The sequence below is a fragment of the Chrysochloris asiatica genome, unplaced genomic scaffold (genome assembly GCF_000296735.1).
Source record: "Chrysochloris asiatica unplaced genomic scaffold, ChrAsi1.0 scaffold00158, whole genome shotgun sequence".
Taxonomy (NCBI): Eukaryota; Metazoa; Chordata; class Mammalia; order Afrosoricida; family Chrysochloridae; genus Chrysochloris; species Chrysochloris asiatica.
Genome location: NW_006408676.1, coordinates 2,701,521 through 2,727,930, shown reverse-complemented (window position 1 = coordinate 2,727,930; position 26,410 = coordinate 2,701,521). Strand labels below are relative to the sequence as shown.

The window sequence follows — 26,410 nt, the reverse complement described above, 5'->3', positions numbered from 1 at the left end:
GTGCATGGATATTATCCTATCACAGACAGCATTGTACCTCATGACTGATCTGGATATGTTCTTTTTGACAATGAATGCAACACCATTCCTCCTCAATTTGTCATTTCAGGTGTAGTAAACCATGTAGTTGTCAGGTTCAGAATGGCCAATACCAGTCCATTTCAGTTCACTAATGCCTAAGATATCGATGTTTTTGTGTTCCATTTCATTTTTGACAACTTCCAATTTTCCCAGATTCATACTTCGTACATTACATGTTCCTATTTTCAATGGATGTTTTACAGCTGTTTCTCTTCCTTTTGAGTTGTGCCCCATCAGCAAATGAAAGTCCAGTGGGCTTTACTCCTACTGGCTTTACTCCATTCATGTCATCACAGTGAAGTCTACTTTGAGGAGGCAGCTCTTTCCCAGTTGCATTTTGAGTGCCTTCTAACCTGAGGGGCTCATTTTCTGGCATTATAGCTGACAGTTTTTCTCTGCTATTCATAAGTTTTTCAGTGACTAAATAGTTGGAAGTAGTTCGTCAATCGTTCTTCTGGAACGATTGTTTGTGTTTGTGTTTGTGTTTGTCTGGAAGCTCAACTGAAACTGTCCACCATGGGTGACCCTGTTGGTATTTGAAATACTGGTGCCATAGCTTTCAGAATCACAGCAACTCACAAGCCACCACAATACGACAAACTGACAGATGAGTGGTGGCAAGGATTCCTAGTTGGCTAGAAATTAACTAGAAAAGTCAGAGTGATGATGTTTCCAGAGTGATAAATATTCTGTATCTTGATTAGGATGGTAGTTAAGAGTTATAGTTGTTAAACTCAACAAACTAAACACTTAAAGATCATGCATTTTACTAGAAGTCCTGGTGTAGCACTGTGCTTTAATGGGCTGGACTGCAAAGTTGGTTTGAATCATGAGGTCAGTGGTTCAAGCTCACCATTCACCCCTTGGAAACCCTATACAGAGTCACAATTGGTCAGAACCAACTCAACAGCACATAACAACGAACAACAACAACAAAATCTGCATGTAAGTTATACTTCATTTATCAACAAAAATCAACAGCAGGAAAAAAAACACAAACAATTGGAATCCCTTTTCTTGTACAGTAGTTTTATGAAATCTTTTAGTAAGGTACAATCATGAACTATCATGGGTATTCACTTACAAAGTAAGAACAGAAAATGAACATTAACTCATGTATGGGTTGGGATACTGGATGGCTTGGGATAGCGCCATTCTGATACTTCTTGTCAAATGCCATTGAGTCGGTTCTGACTTATAGCAACCCTGCATAGGGGTTCCAAGGAGTGGCTGGTGAGTTTGAGGCATTGACCTTGTGATTTAAACCAACCTTGCAGTCCAGTGCTTTATCCCGCAGCATCACATCAGTGAAAAAGTATTTGTACGATATCATAGAATTATTAAATGAAAATATCAAAATGTGAAATCATTGTTTCTTGACATATCTTCCATCTAGGGTTATACAATTATGAAGGTTTTGTTCCCATCTCTCTAACTCTTCCTGGAAGTATTTTGCACTGTCTGATTTACACCTTATCAAAATTGCAGTTTTGGCATCCTCAAGGGATTAAAATCATGTTCTTTGAGTTCTGGGAATAAAAACATTATGAAATGACAAGGTCATAGCTATGGAGTAGATGGGGTAATGTTTCCCAAGAAAATTCCAGAACAGCTTATGCTAACCTTTAGGAATGAGCTGTTTCATTGTACTAATGGGGAAAAAAATTCCCCTGCACAATTAACTAACCTTTCCCTCACCTAGGCAGTTTTTTAAAATTTTCTTTAAACTTCATATGCTCCCATGATTTCATGTCCTTTGAGAAAATGTATACAAATTGCCTTTCTGTATGACCAAGAAACAGTTGCCAAAAAATCTTCTGAGCTTACTTTTGCCTTGAATTTAACTGGTTTAGTAGGTTCATTGGAAACTGTTGTTTGATTGCAGAGGTTTTTTTTTGTTTTTTGTTTTTTGTTTTTTTAAGACATTGGAATGAACCTAGGACAAGTGCTGTTACTGAGATAACTTGTCTGTAACCATCTATCTCCTGATCATTGAGGCTTGTTCAAATACATTTTGCCTAGAATAAACCTACACATGTATGAACCAGAACCCTGGTAGCAATACTTTTTGACTTATCTTTATATTCTACAGTGAAGACTGAAGAAATAAAAGCCCATTACTGTCAAGCTGATTCAGACTCATAGTCACCCTGTAGGACAAGAACTAATACATAGTATTTCAAAGTTTGTAATCTTTATGCAAGCTGACTGTTAAATCTTTCTCCTGGGAAATGGTTGGTAGGTTCAGATAACTGACCTATCAGTTAGCAGTTGGACCCTTAACTACTATGCCACCAGAACTCTTAATGAAAGTATACCTAGGTGTTATTTTCTGGATCCATTCAATAATTGCTCTGATAAAGTAATATTAAGAACTGAGTTTATGCATTTTTGCATTTATGATACATTGGAAATTGATGTGAAGTTTCTTTATTTCTCACTTAAATTCACCAGTGACTTTTATATTTAGCCTGAATAATATTTTATTCATCTCAGTATGACATTTTGTTTATTCACTGTTATATGTTGTCCTCAATCAAAGTTTTAAAGCAGAAAATGTGCACTAAATGGGCATTAAGAGCAGTCCTAATTAGCCTTAGAAATCAATACATACACAAAAGCAAAATTATTAATTGTATTCAACTCATCCAGCATCATTCTGATGATAAATAAAACAGTCATCAATTATTATTTAGCAAGTCATTCAGCTGATAACAGAAGAATTAGCACAACTATAGTTCATTAATAAATGTAGGATTGATAGATAATTACAATTATTGTTATTCTTTTCAAGGATTTTAGTATCTCTTAGATTCCCTACTTGGGCCAAAAGAACATTTTGGCTCTCTTGATTTAAATGATTCTTTGGAGAGCACATGTCATGAAAAGTTCATATATTTCCTTTATCTTTCATCTCACTTCTCTTTTTCTCCCTGTCCATGCCTGCCCCATCATCATACCACACCTAAGTGAACTATGCACCCTATGCTTTGTGCTTTAGATTTTCATTTGCATTATTTCATCTAATTATGTCTTAACCTATGTGTATAGTATTACTAACTCATCTTACATATTAGATTATTGAGAAGTAGAAAACTTACTAGAATGGTTGTATAGATAATGTTTTAATGTATATGTGTAAATAATCTGTATTCTTGCTGGATTTCTAGCTTGCTAACTGTCCTGAAATTAAATAATTTGTTACCTATCTGCTATCATCTTAGAATTAGATGCATACTTCCTTTGCTTTAGTGTTTGTATTTTTTAAAAACAGATGATATTTTTAGGAGTACATCATCTGCCAATCAAAACTTCAATTGTACTGTGTACCCTAAGGGATTTCACAATTAAAAGGAAAATATAAAGAGATAATCCTCTTTCCTAAAGCAATTAATTTCTTCAGTACACCTGTCTATGTTTGCCTACCGTTCTGCATCCCATCTATCACAGTTGGATAAAATGTTGTATCACTCAGGGTAATAGCACAAGACATTTTTTAGAAAAATGTGCAGTTTTCATTCCTAGTAAGTGATGCTTAAGTTTGATTCTGTCTTTGTTTTCTTATGTTGGAGGTTAAGAGAACTGTCTCTTAAGTCTACATTTAAAATGCAGAAACAACCTCTGACTTTTTCTCTAAGCCTTGATCCTTCTTAATGTCCCTAAAACGTCTCCCTTAAAAACTATTCTCTAACACACTCCTCAGCTCAACTCTAGTGGTAATCTGTTTACTACAACCTGAAATGCTTTCACCTATTTTGGTAGCATCTTCATTTGGTCTGAGAGAGGAAGGGGAATATCTGCTGACATTCTTTCCAGCTATGACCTCTGTCTTAATTTGGAGCAGACTCCCTACAAAGAGGGGAACGAATACAAGAGCATGGCATTAGATAAAGGGTTCCCAACAAGGCATCTGGGGGCTTGACTTTAGATGTGATCTGGATTAAACTAGATCAACCTGGACCCCAGAGACAACCCTGTGAAAAGTAATCACTGAGTTATTTTCAGTGCTTAAGCTTACCAAGGAGTCCTGGTGTGGTACTGCAGGATAATACACTGGACTGCAAGATAAGTTTGAACTCACCAGCCACAACTAAGACATCCTAAACAGGGTTGCTGTGAGTTGAAACCAACTCAATAACACTTAACAACGACAACAAGGCTTACCAAAATCCACAAATGATCAGCTTCCATATTCTTTACTAAGATCATTTCTATTCCATATAATGAACACTCAGATTAAAATGAACTCCTACCAAAAATGAGGGGGCGATATCGGCACGATGTGATGGCCTTACAAGTTTTCAAGGGGGAGCTTAGTTTAATAGTCGTGGAGAAAGAAAGAGTTCCCACTGAATAGTTTTCATCTTGGCTAGATGGGTCTGGTGAAAAGAGAAGGGGATAAGATTCTTATGATTCAATAGTAAGTAATTGTTATCATGACTGATTGCCATTGTCACAACTCTAAAGGTAGAAGCTTTGTAACAAAAACAGGGGAGTGGTTAATCTTACAGTCCAGAAACAGAGGACCCTAGGACCATCAAGGGAGAAGAGCACAAGTGGAATATGGGACCTTATCCAGAGAAGTATTAACACCAGAGTTGGAGGTGGAGATGGGGATATATAGAGAGGGAGCAGCTGAGGACTCTAGATTCATGGGAAGAGAGGGACTAAGAGTGGGCAGCCAGAAGGCAGACTTGCAGAATGCACCCTTTGGTGGTGTAAATTATTATATATGCCTGAGTGATTAAAAAAAAAAAAGCTAAAGTGAATAGAAATACTGTTAACTGATGGTACATGGAGGGGATTATCATCATTGTAATGAAACAAGGTGTATGATTTGATGAATGTAAAACTGATGGTCTGCCCTGTAAACTTTTACTCAATCCACAATAAAAAATAAAATAAAAAGGAACTCCTGTATTTAATCATAGAAAAGAGTTGCAAAAATCAATGTAATTTGGTAGACTCAGTATTATTAAAAAGTGATCCATGAGGGAGTGGAATATTTTTCAAAGAGGACTGTAAATTAGAATGGAGGAACTTCCGGTTTGGGGACGTAAACACTCCTGTGCTAAAACCCAAACAAAGCAGAGAAAGAGCTGTCCGCAGAACAGCTGTGGAGCTTTGGACTTTGTTTAAGGTTCCAGGCACCAGTTTCCCATGCCCACCTGTGTAGAAATCTGACTGTGGATGCAAAATACGGTGATTTCTGAATCAATCCAGCTTCAGTGGCCAGCAGAAAGAAGTTTTCAGGCTGGAGGGCAGACCCACAGCCAAGCTAAGGCAGTGACCCAGTGCTAGAAGCCACAGAGCTGCACATCTGAAGGGAGAAGTGTGACTTATTTTTCATCTTTCACTTTTCATTTTTCACGTATCTTTCCTCTTCAATCCAATACCGCCCTCACTGCCCAGCCCAGATGCCTTCAGATGGGAAGGAGCACACCCCCAAAAGGGTCCAGCATTGCATCCACAGTTTTCCAACAGCACAAAGAGTAAACCCGCAGGCTGCTTCTTATGACGTCTGACTCTGGGACCCTTTATCCCTGCCTGCACAGCAAAGGCCAGTGGACAGTGTCAATCACAATTTTATTTTTGTTTTTGATTGGTGGTTTCTGCCTCTGCTTTTGTATTGTTACTGTCTTTGGTCCTTTTGGCCTCACTCTTCTCCCAGGGGTTGGAGCTTTCTCCCCCTACCTTACCCAAGAAGATACAGCAACTGTGCCCATATAGCCAAGCTATAAGCATACTCTTTATTCCCTACCATATGGACAATAGCCAAAAACAGCTGCTAGACATTACATGTGAAAAGGGAAGACTATCTCCAGACCACATCCACCAGGAGATGCTCACCAAGCTTAACAACAAAGCAACATACATCCACTTAAGCATTAAAAACCCACATAACTGGTGAAAATGTCCAAGAAAACACATTGAAAGATCTCAACACATGTCCAAAATCAGAAAAAAAGTATCTGAGACAAATGAGCTGGAAGCAGACACAGACTTTTCCAGTAGAAGAGCAGGCTCTGGATCTGCCTGAGAAAGAATTCAGAAGAATGATATGGAAACAAATTCAAATGGTCCAAAAAGCGGTGGAGAAAAATAAGGAAGAAGTCAGGAAAGTGCTACAGGAGCAATCAAACAAGATGGATATGGCATTGGAAATAATCCAAAACCTACAAAAAGAAGTCCAGATGATTAATAATAAAATATCAGAAATGGACAATACACAGAAAGGGCAAAGGAGTAGAATGAAAGAGATGGAAGCCAGAACCTGCGAGCTGTAAGACAAATCACTCAATACTGCTAAGATGGAAGAGCAAGCAGAAAAAAGGATTAAAAAGTCTGATGAGAGTCTAAGATTCATACTGGATAACATGAAGAGGAACAACTTAAGACTTATTGGCATTCTGGAACAGGAAGAATCACGTAAGTCCACAGAAGAGCTAGTTGAAGAACTTCTGGAAGAAAATTTTCCTAACATCTTGAAGGATGAGAAGATAAACATTCAAGAAGCTGAACAAATGCCAGGAAGGATAGACCCCAAAAGAAAGTCACCAAGACATATCATAATCAAGCTCTCCAAAATCAAAGACAAGGAGAGAATCCTAAAAACAGCCAAGGAAGAGAGAGAAGTGTTTCCTACAAAGGCAAGCATATCAGATTAAGCTCTGACTTCTTAGCAGAAACCATGCAGGCAAAAAGGCAATGGGGAGACATATACAAAAAAACTAAAAGAAGAAAAACTGCCACACAAGCATCGTCTATCCAGCAAAACTGTCAATCAAATACGCTGGTGCAATCAAAACATTCCAGGATAAACAGAAGCTAAGAGGTTTTGTCAAAGCCAATCCAGTGCTTCACAACATCCTAAAGGGAGTTCTTAAGAATGAAAACCACCAATAACAGACAACAACCAGAGATTGACGTGGCAACACCACCTAGAACTCAGTCAACAGATTGCAGAGTTCAGAACAGAACAAAATTACAGCAAAGAATTCACAGGACCTGTGAAGCCAACGAAAGATCAAAATATTAACAATTTCAAAGAAGGAAAAAATAAAGGAACAGAGATCCAGGTGGTGAGGAGGTCAGGTAGATGGCAGAATACAATAGACTGCCTTAAATGCAGGGAAAACTTAATAGAATATAGGGTAACCCCAAAGAAAATTAATACTTCACAACTTACCACGAAAATGAACATCCAAGCAGAACAAGGAAACATTAAAACTAAGAAGAAACCAACAAGAAATAGCACACACACAAAAAAATGAATGCAGCACAAGAAGACATGCAGATCAAAGAAAACAAACAGCACCACAAAAAAATTAACATAATGACAGCAGTTAATCCATACCTATCAATAATTACACTGAATGTCAATGGATTAATTGCACCAGTGAAGAGACACAGAGTGCTGAATGGATAAGAAAACAAGGCCCTTCAATATGCTGCCTGCAAGAGACACACCTGATTCACAAAGACAAAAACAGACTAAAAGTTAAAGGATAGAAAAAATATACCAAGCTAACAGCAATAAAAAACAAGCAGGAGTGGCAATACTAATCTCTGATAAAATAAACTTTAAGGCAAACACCAGCATAAGAGATAAAGAAGGACACTGTCTCATTATTAAAGGGTCAATTGAGCAAGATGACATAACCATAATTAACATCTATGCGCCAAATGAAAGAGCAACAAGATGTATAAAGCAAATCCTACTAGAATTGAAGATCTAGATAAATCTACAATTATAGTGGGGGTTTTTAGTACACCACTTTCGAAAAGGAATAAAACAACCAGAAAGAAATTCGACAAAGCTTCAGAGGAACTAAAAAGCACAATCAACCAAATTAACCTCATAGATGTGTACAGAGCATTCAACCCAACAACAGCACAATACACGTTATTTTGCAGTGCACATGGAATATTCTCCAGAATTGAACATGTGTTAGGTCACAAACCAAGCCTCCATAAACTTACAAAAATCAAAATACTACAAAGCATCTTTTCAGACCACAATGCCATAAAATTAGAAATCAAAAATAAGACAAAGGAAATAAAGTTTAATACATGAAAACTGAATAACACCCTGCTGAAGAGCGACTGGATAATAGAAGAAATTAAACATGAATTCAGAAAGTTCCTAGAAACAAACGAGAATGAAAACAAAACATATCAAAATCTTTGGGACACAGCAAAAGCCGTGCAGAGAGGACAATTTATAGCAATAAATGTGCACATCCAAAAAGAAGAAAGAACCAAAATTAACACATTAACACAGCATCTCCAGCAACTAGAAACAGACCAACAGAGGGAACCTACGGTCACCAAGAGAAAAGAAATATTAAAGATCAGAGCAGAAATGAATGAGCTACAAAACAGAAAAAACTATAGAAAGAATCAACAGAACAAGAAGCTGGTTCTGCGAAAGGTTTAATAAAATTGACAAATTATTGGCAAACCTAATAAAAGAAAAGAGGGAGAAGACACAAATAACACACATTAGAAACCACATAGGCGATGTCACAATGGAACCAAAAGAAATTGAAAGGATAATAACAGAATACTATGAAGAGTTGTACTCCAACAATTTTGAAAGCTTAGAAGAAATGGATACGTTTTTAGACAAACTCAACCTACCTAAATTCAAACAGAGTGAAGTAGATCCATAAAAACAAAAGAAACTGATCAGGTCATCAAAAAACTCCCAACCAAAAGAAGTCAAGTTCCAGATGTCTTCACTGGTGAGTTCAACCAGACATTAGGAAAGAGTTGTAAACAATTCTACTACAATTATTCCAGATATAGAGAATGGAAAACTTCCTAATACATTTTATGAAGCAAGCATAACCCTCATACCAAAGCAAGGGGAGGACATCACTAAGAAAGAAAATTATATACACCAATATCCCTCATGAACATAGTTGCAAAAATTCTCAACAAAATCCTAGCCAACAGAATCCAGCAACACATCAAAAAAGTAATATATAATGATCAAGTGGGAGTCATATCAAGAATGGAAGGATGGTTCAACATGAGTAAAACAATCAATGTAATCCACCATAAAAACAAGAAAAAAAAAAACGTGATCATATTGATTGATGCAGAAAAGCCATTTGAAAAACTCCAACATCTCTTCCTGATAAAAACACTCAACAAAGTAGGAATTGAAGGGAACTTCCTCAACATAATCAAGAGCATATATACAAATCCAACAGCCTATGTTACTGTCAATGGAAAGAAACTGAACGCCTTCACTATGCAAACATGAACCAAACAAGGATGCCCTTTGTCACCATTCCTATTCAATATTGGGCTGGAAGTCTTAGCCAGAGCTATATGGCAAGTTAGGGAAAGCAAGGGCATCCAAATTGGCAAAGAGGAAGTAAAACTCTATTTGCAGACATATGAGCCTATATATAGAAAACCCCAAAGACTTAGTAAAAAAGCTACTAGACCTCATTGGAAGATCCAGCAAAGTAGCAGAATATAAGATCAACATACAAAAATCAGTTAGATTCATCTATACCAACAATGACAGTGCTGAAAAGAACATTAGGAAAACAATACCATTTACAAAAGCCACTTAAAGGATGAAATATCTAGGAATAAATGTAACTAGAGAAACAAAGGACTTATACAAAGAAAACTACAGAACATTACTACAAGAATCAAAAGAGACTTACAAAAATGGAAGAATATACCATGCTCCTGGACAGGAATACTTAACATTGTGAAAATGTCAATACTACCCAAAGCAATTTACATATATAATGCAATCTCAATACAGATTCCAATGATATTCTTCAATTTTTCAAAACAATTACAAACTTTATATGGAAAGGAAAGAGACCCAGGATAAGCAAAGCACTGCTTAAGAAGAAGAACAAGGTGGGAAGCCTCTCTCCCTGATTTCAAAATTTACTACATGGCTATTGTGGTCAAAACAGCCTGATACTGGTATAATGAAAGGTACATTGTTCAATGGAACAGAACTGAGAATCCAGAAATTAACCCATCCACACACAGCCAACTGATTTTCGACAAAAGGACCTAAGTATATTGCATGAGGAGGAGATGGTCTATTCAACAGATGGTGCTGGCAGAATTGGAAAGCGATATGCAAAAGACTGAAACAAGACCTTTACCTCACAACTTCCACAAAAACCAACTCAGCTTGGATTAAAGACCTAAATGTGAATCCCAGAATTACAAAGGCCATCAATGAAAAAATAGGGAAAAATGTGAGCACTCTAATACAGGGCAGACACAGACTATCAAACATTTTGAAACTTATAGAAACAAAAATAGACAAAATAGATCAATGGGACATACTAAAAATTAAAAAGCTCTGTGCATCAAAAGACTTCATGAAAAGAGTAAAAAGGGAGCCCACAGAATGGGAAAAATATCTTTTTCAATGACACATCAGACAAGGGATTAATTTCCAAAATATATGGGAAACTACAACACCTTTACAGGAAAAGGACAAATAATCTCATTTAAAAATGGGCACAGGACATGAATAGACATTTCACCAAGGAGGAGATCTGGGCAACCAAAAAACATATGAGGAAATGTTTATGATCACAAGCCATTAGAGAAATGCAAATCAAAACAAGAGTGAAATATCATTTCACACCAGCGATATCAGCAAAGATCAAAAAAGTAGAGGACAATAAATGTTGGCAAGGATGTGAAAAGACTGGGACCCTTACATTGCTGGTGGGAATGCAAAATGGTCTAAGCACTCTGGAAAACAATATGGTGCTTCTTCAGAAGGTTGGACATAGAGATACCTTATGAGTCAGCAATTCCTCTACTTGGTATTTTTCCACGAGAAATACAAGCCATAACATGAGTAGATACATGCACACCAATGTTCATAGCAGCACTATTTACAATAGCAGAAAGACAGAGACAGCTTAAGTGCCCATCTATGGAAGAACGGATAAATAAGCTTTGGTACATATACACAATAGAATATTATGCTACCCTGAAGAGAATAACAACCATTTGGTTGTTTGATGATGCATGCAGGGGATTGTGATCGTTGCAGTAAAACAAAATACAATAGGATGAATGTAAAGATAATGTACACCCATGTAAACTAGCACATAATTCACAATAAAAACTTTTTAAAAGTTTGTAGAAAAATGGAACTAAAAGATAATGGAATTTCCCATGAATTTTCAGAAACCCCCCACTCCCCTTATATAATAATACATATTTGTTGAATGACTGAAAAAATAAATAAATAAAAGAAAGACTGGCATGAAAAATAAAAAAACAACAGCAGTCCAGTTGACTCCTACAAGAACAGCAAGCTGTTCCCCCGGGCGCCATCAAGGCAAGTGGTCGGGTCTTCTCAGAGCAAACCCCCTTCTAAGACTAAGACTCAAGGGGAATACACAGGCAGGTATATTGTCTGGCTGGTGACCACGTTGGTCACTGATAAGGGGAAGTGGGGCAAAAATAGCAATGAAATTGTAAGCTAAGTCTCACCACGTTCAGTAAACTCCTGTGAACCTGGGTTGAGAATTGGATGGCTAGCAGTATGGCAAGATGTGGGGAACTCCTGGGCCCAGAGACAGTGACATGGCCATAGAGGACTAGAGCAGAGAGTGAAGCCTCCAGCTGATATGAAGTGAGGGGAGATGCACAAGAACACCCATACTCGCAGATAGTACCCACTTGACCTGGCTTCAATGGCTGGATGATCGGAACTCAACTAGAAGAAGAAGAGGGAAAAAAAAAAAGAGTGATCCACTACAATTTGATGAACTTGACCTACACCTATTGATGCAGTAGCTCAAAAGAGGGAACATATCCTTACAGTGAAGATCATTCCCACCCCCTCAGTACACAGGGTTGACAGGGATGGGTCATTTAGACATTGACTACCCATAATGGCTACAGAGGCAAGAAGTAACTGACTTACAAGTTTTCAAGAGGGAACCTAGTTCCAGAGAGTGCGGGAGAAGGTAGAATCTCCACTGAATGGTTTCCAATCTGTGATGGGGCTGATGAGAAGAGATGGGGATAAGACGCTTGTGGTACAATAGTGAATAATTGCTCTCAGGACTGACTGTGAGGATCAGAAATGTAAAGGTGGCTGTTTTGTAACAAAAGAAGGGGAGTGGTTGATTTTACAGTCCAGGAGTGGAGGTCCCTGGGACCATCAAGTAAGAAGAGCTGAGTGTTGGACCCTACCCAGAGAAGAAGAGATGCCAGAGATGGAGGCAGAGACAATGATGTGGAGAGATGGAGCAGCTGGGGACTCTGGACACAGGGAGGGAGAAGAGCTGTGTGCTGATGACGGGGGGCCAGCTTGCGAGATGTACTCTTTGGTTGTTTGCTGATGCATGGAGTGGACTGTAATCATTGCAATGAAAAAAAATACGATAGGATGAATGTAGAGCTAATGTTCTCCCATGTAAACTATCACATAATTCACCATAAAAATGTAAAAAAAAAATATTAGAATGGAGTCCTGTTATAGTGCTGTAGGATATGTACTTGAATTCTGACCACAGGTCAGTGGTTCAAACCCACTAGCTACTCCTCAAAAACCTTATACAGTCACTATGAGTCAAAACTGACTCAAAGGCATTTAACCACAATAGCAACAAAGCTTAGAAAACACAAAAAAGGCCCACAATTTCTAAGTTCCTTCTAAGCTTTAAGAATATGATTCTGTGATTCAAAATGATATGTAACTGTGAACATGATAAAAGCATGAGTATGTGTGAATGTGCTTATCATTTTATAGATTTCAAGCACTTTAAGAATTCTATACGTCTTTACAATAGCCATTTGAGATAAATAACCATACACACATTTTACAGATAAGAAAACTTAAGAGTTCTGAGCACCTACCCAGGACCATCAGAGTACTGGTGTGATGCTGTAGGATCAGCAATGGACTTTGAACCACAAGGTTGGCGGTTCAAACCCACCTGCTGCTCCTCAGAAACCCCCTACAGATTTGCTAGGAGTTGAAACCAACTTGATGACACTTAATAGCAACAACCTATGGCCACTGGAAGAAAGATAAGGCTTTCTGCTCCCACAAAGATTTACAGCCTTGGAAACCCAATACACCGTTGCTGTGAGTCAGAACCGACTCGAGGGCACTTAACAACTTAACAACAACAAGCCAGTGCCATACAGATATATTTGTCTGGTTGTTGGTCTATTATGAATACATATAGATCAGTGGTGCTATATATTTGTCTTTCTTTATTAATGAATATTTTGCTTAATGTAGATGTCTCCATGTGAGACAGGAGCATCCTGTGCATTCAGCACACACACACTGGATGGCACAATACCGCAAGGCAATATAGCTATCTGTGCTAGAGGTGAGCTTAATCGATTTATCTCATTTGCTCTTCAGAGTTACAAGCAGAAGACATATTTCAATATCTCTCCAAGTTTTACCTGTGTTTCTGCAAAATCAATGCCCTACATGGCAAAAAGAAAAGAGAAATACGAGAAGTAAACATATTTCATAACTCAGGAAATTCAGACCAGCCCTAAGTTCTTTTGAATTTTCACAGAGACTCATCCAAAACACATCCTTTTTTCTTCTCTTATGAAATATATCAGACTCAGTCAGGGACCTCAATACTAGATGGGGAGAAGGACTAAGAAAGCAGCAGGGGCCCAGGGCTGGGTGAAATAAATAAGCAGTATGGCATGCAGGAAGGAAGTGGAGGCTTAGTGGTAGAATTCTAGGTTCAGTTAGATTTCTGACCAATACACCTCATGCACAGCCACCATCTTCTGTCAGGGAAGGTTTGTGCATTGTGATGATGCAGAACAAGTGTCAGTGGAGTTTCTAGACTAACGTAGACTGATGGTGGTGGTTATATATAGCTACCCTATACAGGGTTTCTGAGGCTGTGAATCTTTACGGGAGCAGAAAGCCTCATCTTTCTCCCACAGAACAGCTGGTAGTTTCAATCTGCAGACCTTGCAGTTTGCAGCCCGATTTGTAACCAATACGCTATTCCAAGGTGTGTTAGGTGGCAAGGTGTGGACTTGTTGTTGTTGTTGTCAGGTGCCATCGAGTCGGAACCGACTCATAGCGACCCCATGCACAGCAGAACGAAACCATGTCCGATCCTGGGCCAACCTCAATACCGCTGCCACACTTGAGTCCATCAATGATGCCACCTGGCCGATCCATCTCGTTAGGGGTCTTCCTCCTTTTATCTGACCCTCCACCTTACCCAGCATGATATCCTTCTCCAACGACTGTTTCCTCCGGACAATATGTCCAAAGTATGAGAGACGAAGCTTAGCCATCCTGGCCTCCAAGGAGCTCTCTGGCTGCACTTCTTCCAAAACAGATCTATTGGTTCTTTTGGCAGTCCATGGCACTTTCAGTATTCTCCTCCAACACCACAACTCAAAGGCATTGATTCTTCTACGATCTTCCTTATTCACTGTCCAGATTTTGCATCCATATGAGGCTATTGGAAACACCATGGCCTGGGTCAGGCACACCTTAGTCCTCAAGCTGACATCTCTGCTCTTCAATACTTTAAAAAGTTCCTGTGCAGCAGATTGGCCCAATGCAATACGTCGTGTGATCTCTTGACTGCCGCTTGCTTCCATGAGTGTTGATGGTTGATTCTACAAGAATGAAGTCCTTGAAACTTCAATCTTTTCTCCGTTGATAAGAATGTTGTTTATTGGTCCAGTGGTGAGGATTTTTGTTTTCTTGACATTGAGATGTAATCCATATCGAAGGCTATGCTCTTTGATCTTCATAAGTAAATGTTTCAAGTCCTCTTCACTTTCAGCGATCAAGGTTGTATCATCTGCATATCGCAGGTTGTTAATGAGTCTTCCTCCAATCCTGACGCCACGTTTTTCTTCATAGAATCCAGCCTCTCGTATTATTTGCTCAGCATACAGGTTGAATAAGTATGGTGAAAGAATACAATCCTGTCTTACACCTTTCCCAATTTTAAAACATTCGGTGTGGACTTTGTTGTTGTTGTTAAGTGCCGTCGAGTTGGTTCCAACCCATAGCGACCCTGTACAGGGTTTCCGAGGGTGTAAATCTTTACGGGAGTAGAAAGCCTCATCTTTCTCCCACAGAGTGGCTGGTAGTTGCGAACCGCTGACCTTAAGGTTCGCAGCCCGATTCGTAACCACTACGCTTCGGTGGGGACTAGGTGTGGTTATCTATTTCTAAATAGCAACTAATGAAGACCCTATGAATTACTGCAATCCAATCTGAAGCCCATCCTGTATCCCCATGATCCCAACAATTTGTTTTACCATGCATGGGGTTGTCATGAATTGAGTCCAATTCCATGGCAGCTAACAACAAGGTAGGCAGGAACAGTGTTTCCAATCATGGCAACCAAGTGTTACCCAACATGCCAGAGAATTCTCTTAGACTTCTAGCAAGGAGTAGCAGATTCAGATGAGGTATTGGAGATGCAAGACAACATGAGTGTGAGAAAGCAGGTTAAAAAGAAAGTGAAAATATATTCAATAGAGGAGTGGGTTTATCTCTGAAAGCCAGTGAGATAGACGTAGATCATGGCTGTCTAGTGGTATTTATGCTTTAAAATGTCCATCTCTGACGTTCTCATGGCTCATAGGTTTTCTTCTTATTGTCTCCTTATTTAGTTATCCTACCTGTGATTATTGGTGGTGACCAGGGGGATGAGGGTGAGGGTGTCTCGCCTGCTTCTCCTTCCTTACATCCCTGTTCTATCACAAGGAGACTGGACAACTGTGATATGACACACACCAGAGCTAAAATTTAAGAAACACTGCTACTGTGCTCACAGGTAGTCACATTCCTCTTCATTAAGAGGGTCATCAAGGTGAGATATCAGATATGGCTATCCATTTTATCCAGCAGAATCTACAACTTTGTGGCAGGCAATTATAAGAGCTAGGACCATGTCAGAGTTCTAGTAGGGCATGCTTAGTTTGAGGGTGGAGCTCTAAGGTGGTGAAGAAATATAAAGAAGGAATTGAGGCAGAAGACCAATTATATGAGTTGTGCACACCAAGAGAAAGGCTAAGAATGGAGGGTAGAGGTTACAAGGCATGTAAGGGTCCAGGAATTTTTGGTCCTGTTTGATAGAGGGCAGTGTGATTCCTATTATGCAGCCAGATTTGATCAGGAGTTGACCTGAACTGGGTTGGCAAAGGCAGAGAATGGATGTCTTTTGCTACTGGCTATGTCTAGGGTGAGCAAGGATTGGCATGAAATTCCCAGGGGAACACTGAGAGCTGGACTGGTGCTTGACCTTGCTGCTTTCTTATATTCCACTGGGTCTTTTCTTTCCTTCATAAAGAGGTTCAGTTCTTCTTAATTTGATCTCTCCTTGACCAAAGTTTCCAGACTGCATTCTGTCTGGTGCTTTCTTGCTGCAAATTACAAACAGAATAAAAACTGGGCCAAGGACTTTTCTCTGGGGAGCAGTGCTATAAAGGCAGAAGGCAGGCTACGTGACCAATCGGTCTCTTTCTGTTTCGAATGTGCCTGACTCTGTGATTTTAATTCTAATTGCCACACATTTGATCTTCTGGCAAGTAAGTGCAGGCCAGTCACCCCTTCCCATGGCATAAGCAGACCTCATTTAAAGCCATCTATCTCTCTTGGACTGCTAGCCTCTGGATCAGCAGTTTGAAACTACCAGCTGTTCCTCAAGAGAAAGATGAGGCTTTCTGCTCCCATAAAGATTTACAGCCTTGGAACCCCTGTAGAGTGTTGCTATGAGTAGGAACCAACTCCATGGCACATAACAACAACAATCGCTCTTTCCAGCCACTAGTTCCAGGGAGATACCAGGTGGGAGGCCTGGTGAGTGCACTAATGACTCCTACTGATGAATTGGCCTGGAGTTGCTGGGGAGTGCTGTTGATCTCGCAAAATATAGGGGCCTGGTTTGGAGCTCTTGCTCTCTCATGCTTGTCAGGACACTTGCAAAGCTATTCCTTAATGTATTTATAGATTATGAATCTTGACTTCAGTAAAAGCTTTACCAGCAGAAGCACCTACCCTACTATCAGGAAAACTCTCCACTTTCAAAATCAAATATACTTTTCAGCTTTAGAATTACTCCCATTTTTCTGAGTTTCTCCAATAGAGGGGGGAATTGGATCATTGATCTAGTTAGATTGCCTTTGGTGATCTCATTGTAGTATTTGTGGACTTGGTGAAGCTGCCTCATTTAGATACTGGGTCTTTTCTGTAAAAGAGGATCCTGTGGAGGTGGTTTCTGTGTCTGCAGTTACCCCTAGTCACTACCCCTAGTCACTTTTTTGCCTTTCATTCATTTTCCTAATTTGTGTGCAGTATTCATAAGTGCCATGCATTGGTAGCGAACCTTTATCTTAGGAATGGCTTTGCCAAAGTTCTTTCACTTGGCTGCTGCTGTTTGGCACCTTTTGTCCTTGATAGAGGGTTTTACTTATTTGAATGGGAGGCTTTCACTGATGTACATTAAACAACTGTTCCCTCTAGCTTAATCGGGTTCCTATTCCAGCCAAGTGAAGGGAAAGGGCTCTCTAGTTTGCATTTGAAAGAAATCATCTGGGAACCAAATGATACATAGAATGAATTCACTTGTGGATTGGAGTAAAATCATTTTGGATTAGCTTTCAGAGCTTTATAAAAATGGGCATGAGAGTGGTTGTTGGACTGATTTGGTGGTTGTTGATTAGGTGACAAGGAGACAGTGCCTCAGTTTTGAGATAGTGAGACAGATACAAATGCCACTCAAACCTATATCCTTCGCTTATCCAAGTATTAATGATGCTTAGAGAACTGGTAGTGTGGGCTACGTGTCTCAGTAGAAGAAACATCATTCAGTGTAGATTGGTTTCTGGTGCTGGTAGCTCACCTCGATCTATTCCATTTATCTGAAGCCCTGGCCCTGGCTTCATGCTGCTGTGACCTAGTTACCATGGAGAACTTGAATATGCTTGGCTTCCTTGCTTCTTTTACATGCAGCATTACAGAATAGAATATCTTTACTGCTATGAAATTGTGAATTGGGTGAAGGTTTACAGAGCAAATGCAATTCCATTCAACAACCCATGTACTTTTTGTCTTTTAGTTTCATGTTATTGACTGCAATCCCCTGAATGTAACACCACTTACCCTGCTTCCTCCCTGTGTTGCCTGCTTCCATGCTTTCTTCTTTTGTAACCCTTCTGAACTTTTTATTTGGGTAAATGCTGCCCTTTTGGTCTCATATGGTTGACTATTCTAATGTGTGCAGACCTCCCTAATGCTATTGTTCCCCATGAGGGTGAGTTCATTTTCAGACTTGAAGGGGTGAGTAAGGGTCATAGTATTAGGGTTCCACCAGTAAGTTTCTATCCAACCAGTAATCCCTGTCTTTTTTATGATTTTCATTTTTGTTCCACTTGTGTTTTTTTCTCCCACTTTATTCAGCACCTTCTAATGTGATCCTGTTCAGAGCAGTTGGTAGTGATAGCTAGGCACCATCTCATTCTTTCAGTCTCAGAGTCATGGAGGCTGGTATTCACTTGATTCATTACATTAGTCCTTTTGGACAAATTGTTTCCATGTGTCTTAGATTGTCCTCACTCTTCTTTCCTCTGTCAAGCCATATATGTTTGTGATTATAGTCCAATTCTCCATTGCACTTCCAATAGATCCAATGTGTGGATGTATCCATGCATCCATTCATAGATCACCATTATTTTAGGACTGTTTATATAAATGGTATTTGTCTTGTATACCTTCATGACTTGGTCTACTTCTGAAAAGCCATCAATAAAAGCTCCATGGGTCATAATGGTCTGATCTGAAACTGATTATAGATAGGGTAAAGGTTCAGACATTTTTAATGGTGTTTCCATGACTCAGGGGCTGACTCAATGGCAGCTAATAACAACAACAATGGAGAGGCCCACATGCAGAAGAACCCAATTTTCAACCATGTAAGTGAGCCACTTTGAACTGGATCTTCCACCCCAATTGGGCCTTAAGATAACTACATCCCAATGAACATTTAACTACCAACCAGTGAGACACCCTGAGCCAGAATTACTCAATCAAGTTACTTTCAAATAGCTGAATGACAAAATAACGAGAAATAACACAATATTGCTTTTCAAGTCATTAAATTTGGGAGTATGCAGTGATGTTGTTACTAAGTGTCATCGAGTTGGTTCCAACTCATAGTAACCCTGTATAGAGTTTTTGAGGAACAGCTGGTGACTTTGAACTGCTGACCTTGTGGTTCAAACCAACCTTTAGGTCATAGATAACTAAGTGAAATAGGAACACTAGCTAATGGTTAGGAAAGCTGAAGTATCTACCACACCATCCTACATATCCAAATCCCCTGCCTTTATTCTTGTAAGCTAGACAAAGTACTGCTCTTGCTCTAAAACATATCCTCCACCTCAGCTCTGGGCCTCATTTCCCTTAGTTTCTCAAGTACTTCATCACTCTGCTGAAACAACTTTTATTAAACCCAACATTAAACAATGCATTACCAAATCCCTTGATCAATCTTGGGTTTTCATCTTCCTTGAAACAGTTGACAACCAGCTTGTTGAATTATTATTTTCTCAACTATTAGATTCCCACACTCCCATTTTTCTTCTTAGTTTTTCAGAAGTGTCTTTGTCAGTCTTGTTTCAGATTCTTTTTTCTGCCCAATTGTCAAGTGTTGGAGTAGATCAGAGCTAGGTCCTAGAACACTTTCTCTCCTTTATATAGATTCTTCTTTTTATTTACATAAATTTACATAAATAATTCCACTGAGCCTCATTGCTTTAAACATCAGCAACATGGTAATGATTCCTAAATTCATATCTGAGAAGCAATTTATTATAGTGATTAAGAGTATAAAATTGGAATCAGAAAATCTGGATTTCAACCTTATATTTGTCATTTGATTACTGAGTAACCCTTGAAAATTAGTTGATATCAACTTCCTAATTGTATAGTTTAGTTAAGATAGCAATTGTCATTGTTGGTAAGTGCTACCGAGTTGGAACCAACTGTAGACAGTTTGGGAGGAATGGCTGATGGTTTTGAATTGCCAACCTTGCTGTTAGCAGTCTAATGCTTGTCCTACAGTACCACACCAGGACTCCAGTACTTATTACACATGGAAGATAATAAACATGAGTTACTATTAATATTAATATTAATATTAGTACTATTTCTATCAGTTCTTTGATACATGATTTGGTATCTCTACTAAATATATAATGTCTTAAGCTTAATTAGGAGTCCTGGTGTGGTGCTGTGGGCTAATCGTCAGACTGCAAAGTCATTTGAACTGCAAGGTTGGTGGTTCAAGCTCACCAGCTGCTCCTCGGAAACCCTATACAGGGTTGCTATGGGTCAGAATTGACTCGACGACACTTAACAACAACAACAAAGCTTACTTAAGTCCAAACCATAATGCTTAATTTCCCATGAATCCCAAAATTCTCCTCGCCTAGTTTGCTCTAAGTGAATAGCACAACAATTGATAGCTCAAATAAAATAAACCTAGGTTTTTGTTTTTGAAGGGATATTTATTAATAAAATAGATCATGTATGCATATTTAACACCTCTCTCTTTTTTTGCATAAAAATAGTTTATTGGGGGAAAAACACATGGGAACTGTGCTGGAATGTGAGGAATCTGCTCTCTTCTAGAGTTAGAGCAGGTGGAGTGCTGGCACCGAGTGGCCACAGAGGCCTCCGAGCTGCCCAGAGTCTCTGGGGCCGTGGAGGCTGCTGCAGGGCCAGGCAGGTTGGCCTCCATCAGCAGTGCTGCATCTTCCCAGGAGCCTGAACAATCACTAGTCTCTGGTTTGAGCTCCACCTCTCCATGAAGGGGCTGCTGCTCTGGCTCCTCTGTGCCTGACCCTCTGTGCCTGACGGGCCTTCAGTGTTCTCTGTGATATCTGACTGAGGTAGCTAGCGCCTCTTGGTCCTGAGACCGTGGCTGATGGGTGGAGACTCTTCACTTCTTTCTGGGATTGTCTCTGTTTTGGATATTAACTTGCAGAGAGATGCAGTGTCGGGGTCAGAAACCCCCTCATACCCGCTGCATGTAGCTAATGAGCACTAAAACACACAGGAAGGTGAAGTTGCTGGCAACGCCAATGAAGGCACAGGTCAGCGGGAAGTTGTACAGCAGGTCCCTGAGCCCTGTGAAGTGGGCATGGAAGGCTCCATACATCTGGAGACTCTTGTTGTGGATCTCAATCACCACATGGGTTGTCGGCACATACGAGTTCTGTCTATAGTCTGAGTGGAGTTCCACCTCTAAGAACTAATTGTGCTCAGCAAAGCCAAACAGCAGGAGCCTGAACCATCACGAGCAGGAAGCTAGAGAAGACCAGTGTGCAGAGAGTCTGGGCAGGTCTGAGCAGTAATGTAGCGTCACTGAGTGCTAAGAAGTAGAGATGACACAGCCACCTGTGATACAGAATGAAATGGTGACCAAGAACATGCCCAGATCTTGATCCACCAGGGACTCTGACAGCTCAAGTTCCCAGGTACTATGATACAGCTGCCCATACATTAGCACCGATCACGTCCACTTAGCCAGTGAGACATTGGCAACAGGGAAGGTGCAGAGTAAGGAGGACAAACTTGGACAAAAAATTCCTCTGCTCTGTTCCTAGGATCCTTCTATAGTCTTCATGATTCAGATGATAAGAGGGATGCTTCATTCCACCTTTCAGAGAGGACATCCTAGCTGGCACGATCTCATCAACCAGGAGATTGTTGGTAACAATTATAGGACAGGAGTGAAGAGGCCATTTCATTCACAGCAGTTATCCCATGTGCCTGCTTCTGCTGACACCACTGGTTCACTGTGTTCAAGTCCACACCCACAAGTTGACCAGATTTTGAATATTCTGCTCGGACATTTGAGTGAAAGTTCACAGGGTAGATCATCAGGTTTACACTTAAAAAAATCATATTTTCTTTCATTGCAATGATTACAGTCCCTTCCACGTACCATCAGTCACCACCATTTACATGCATTCCCTTTTATTTATTTTTTGATGTACACATACCACATAGAAAACATATATTCATTTATATGTCCAAAGGGTCATTTTGTAATCCAGCCTGCTGCCTGCTGGTACACAGCTTTCCTCATTCCATGGGCCTACAGTCCTCAGCTGTTCTCTCTCTCAATGCCTTCACCTCTGCCTCCATCTAAACTGTTGCCACTTTTCTGGTTAGGATCGCACGTTCCATTCATGCGCTTCCCTCTTGATGGTTCTAGGTTCCTCTGTTCCTGAAATGAAAGATTATTCCCCTAGGGGTCTTTCTTTTACTTTGCCTTCCTTCTTAAATATACAAGTCCTGTTGTATCTATGTACAAGACGAATCCTAAGTCTCTTCTTACCCGTTGTCACTACTGTCATCTACCTGTACTATGAAAATAGCCTCTTCTCTAGTTTCCATGTATATTCATTTGTATATCTCTTCACAACAATTTATATTGTCTGTCTAGCAGTTCCCTTAAAAATATAAACCAGGTCACATCACTAACCTGCTAAAAATTCTGAAATGTTATCTTAGTATAAAATTCAAATGTTGGCTCTTTGACTAGTTATCTTGTTTCTCTCATAACTGTCTTACCTTTCCCTTGCTCACTTGACTCTTAGTCTCATGAGCTTTCTTTCTGATTTTCCCGTCAAATTCATCACTATAGCAAAGTGCAAAGTAATATTTAACTCTCTTTCCTCCTGATCTTATCTCTCCCTCTGCCTGTAATGTTCTTTCTCTGTATCTGCATATGGCTACCTCTTTCCTGGATTTTAGGGTCAGCTCTATGATCATTCAATCTAAAATGTCCACTCACCATGAGTCACTCTCTTATACATAATCTTGTTTCATCATCACATATTTTATTTGCATTTTTCTATTTTTACCAATGATTTCTCTTTCATGAGTTTTTTCCTAGACTATAAGGAGCTCTGGTAGCATAGTGGTTATGAATCGGGCTGTGACCCACAAGGTCAGCAGTTCGAAGCTACTAGCTGTTCTGCAGGAGAAAGATGAGACTTTCTGCTCCCATAAAGATTTACAGCCTCAGAAACCCTGTACAGGGTCGCTATGAGTCAGAACCAACTCCACGGCACATAACAACAACAACAACATAAGTTCCATAAGAACATGGGTCCCTTACTGATTGAGGAATACCTTGCACTTAAGAAACATCTTAGGACAGAAGGAGGAGCTCAATGCAATTTTGTTTAATGAATAAATGCCAATAAGCCAAAAGAAGCAGTCTTCCATAACTTCCAGAATTATGAAATTCTAATGGTTGGGACGGAAGTACCTTTAAAAAATATAAAAGATCCTTGGAGGTGATGTAATGAGATCATTATGGGCATCTTGATATGGAGTGTCTGTGGGGTATCTAGATGTGTATCTATATACAATTAGATTCACAAATCTGGAGTGCAGACGAGTTATAGTATGTAGTGATAGTTCTTAGATCCCTTAGTATCTAAGGCTGGATTCAGTAGGGATGCAAAACTAGTGAATTTCATATATAAATATATTTATATGTATATATATATATATGTGTGTGTACACATATATATATATAAGGAGCTCTGGTAGCGTAGTGTATGTACACATATATATATATAAGGAGCTCTGGTAGCGTAGTGGCTACGAATCGGGCTGCGAACCTTAAGGTCAGCGGTTCGAAACTACCAGCCGCTCTGCGGGAGAAAGATGAGGCTTTCTAATCCCGTAAAGATTTACACCCTCGGAAACCCTGTACAGGGTCGCTATGGGTCCGAACCGACTCGACGGCACTTAACGACGACGATATATATATATATATATCAAGGAAATGCCTCAAACAGATTTGTAGCCACAAGTTCATGAGTTATATGTCAGGCTGGAGGCTCCTGACTCACTTAGCTGTAGTACTGATGAACCAAGATCAGCTGTTCAGACAGCAGACAGGCAGGCTGCTGATGACTCTGGAGATCAGCAGGTGATAAAGCAGAACACTGGTTCAAGTCCAAATAACTAGAGGTCAGAGGATGAGCCACATGCAAGATAGAGACCCAGCAGAAAGCTAGCATGCTTGACTTCAGTGTCCAGTATACTGGAATCAAGCTACATCCCTAAGGAAACTTCTTTCATTTGATTGGCTGCTCAAAGCCAACCTTATAATTGAATTGATTACATTAGATAAGGGTACACTGAATGGTTTAAAACAAGAAAAGTGTGTGCCAGTGTTGTATTCTTTCCCTATACTTATTCAATCTGTATGCTGAGCAGATAATTGGAGTAGCTGGATTATATGAAAAAGAATGTGGCATTAGGATTGGGAGAAGACTCATTAACATAATATATGCAGATGATGTCCTGGTGTGGTGCTGTGGGTTAATGTGCCAGACTGCAAAGCCATTTGAACTGCGAGGTTGGCAGTTCAATCTCACCAGTCACTCCACAGAAACCCTATACAGGGTTGCTATGGGTCAGAACTGAATTGACGGCACTTAACAACAACAACATGCAGATGATACAACCTTGCTTGCTGAAAGCAAAGAAGGCTTAAAATAATTAACTAATGAATATCAAAGACCACAGGCTTCAGTACGGCTTGCACCTCAATATATAAAATACAAAAATCCTCACAACTGGACCAATAAATTACATCAAGACATATGGAGAAAAAATTGAAGTTGTCAAAGACTTCATTTTGCTTGGACCAACCATCAATACTCAGGGAAGTAGCAGTCAAGAAATCATGTATTGCATTAGGCAAATCTGCTGCACAAGACCTCTTTAAAGTGTTGAAGCACAAAGATGTCAGTTTGATGACTAAGGTGTGCCTGACCCAAGCCCATGGTATTTTCATTAACCTGATATGCATGTGAAAATTGCACAATGAATAAAGAAGATTGTAAGAGAATTGATGCATTTTAGTTATGATGGAGGGGAAGAATAGTGGAAGTACATGGACTGCCAGAAGAACAAATACAACTTTTTTGAAAGAAGTATAGCCAGAACACTCCTTAAAAGCCACGATGGCCAGACTTCATCTCTCATACTTCAAACCGATTATCAGGAGAGACCAGTCCCTGGAGAAGGACATCATGCTTGGTAAAGTGGAAGGCAGTGAAAAAGAGGAAGACCTTCAATGAGATGGATTGGCATAGTGGCAGCAGCAATGGACTGAAGTGTAACAATGATTGTAAGATTGGTGCAGGACTGGCAGTATTTTGTTCTGTTGTGCTTAAAATTTCTATGAGTTGGTACTGAGTTGAGTATACCTAACAACAACAACAAAAAAATGGGGGATAACTATATCTCACATGCCAAACCACTGAGAATCCTGACCCAGTCAAGTAGACTACCACACAATTAGTATTTACCATAAATAACTTTACATGAGGCTTTTCCCTAAAATTGTTGTTACTATCATTAGTTACCATTGAATTGTTTCTCATAAAAATTCAATACACAACAGAATGAAACACCTCCCTGTTTTGCAACATCCTCACAATTGTTATAGTTGAGCCTATTGCTGCTGCCGCTTTGTCAGTACATCTCCTGACGGGTCTTTCTCTTTTTTGCTGTCCTTCCACTTTACCAATCAAAATAATAGCATATCTGAAGTTGAGAGATGAAATTTTGTTATCCTGGTTTCCAGGAACCATTGTGGGTGTACTGCTTCCAAAACAGATTCTTTTTTTTGTTGTTGTTCTTTTGGCATTCCATGGTACTTTAATAGTCTTCAAAACCACAATACAAATGCATTGATTCTTCTACCTCTTCCTTATTTATTTTTTGTGTCTGGTGCCCCTTAGTCCTCAAAATGATCTTTTCTCTTGAACACTTGAACAAGGTCTTTTGCACCAGATCTGCTTAATGCAATACGTCTTTTGATATCTTGACTGCTGCTTCCATGAGTGTTGATTGTGGATCCAAGCAAAATGATGTCTTTGACAACTTCAATATTTTCTCCATTTATCATAATGTTATTTATTGGTCCGGTTGCAAGGAGTTCATTTTCTTTACATGGAAATTCAATGCATACCAAAGGTTGTAGCTTTGATCTTCATCAGTACATATATTCTGTTTCAGTTATTTTACTTCCTCATTTCTTACATTTGCTTTAGCTTCTGTAAGCTTCCATGAACAAGTTTCAGAGTGTCTTCTGACATCCATTTTGGTGTTTTCTGTCTTTCTTTTCTTTCAATGACATTTTTCTTTCTTTCTGTATGATATTCTTGATGTCATCCCTAAACTCTTCTGGATTTCAGTCATTATTGTCTAATATATCAAATCTGTTATTGAGATGGTCTCTAA

General features: G+C 39.4%; 1 protein-coding gene and 1 pseudogene across 4 annotated transcripts in view; one reads left to right on the top strand and one right to left on the bottom strand.

The window, feature by feature from the left end:
- LOC102835002 (opioid-binding protein/cell adhesion molecule-like) overlaps positions 1 to 26,410 on the top strand; it is a 2,270,024-nt gene that overhangs the window by 2,137,089 nt on the left and 106,525 nt on the right. The window lies entirely within an intron of this gene.
- Positions 19,882 to 22,531, bottom strand: LOC102842919 (annotated as a pseudogene).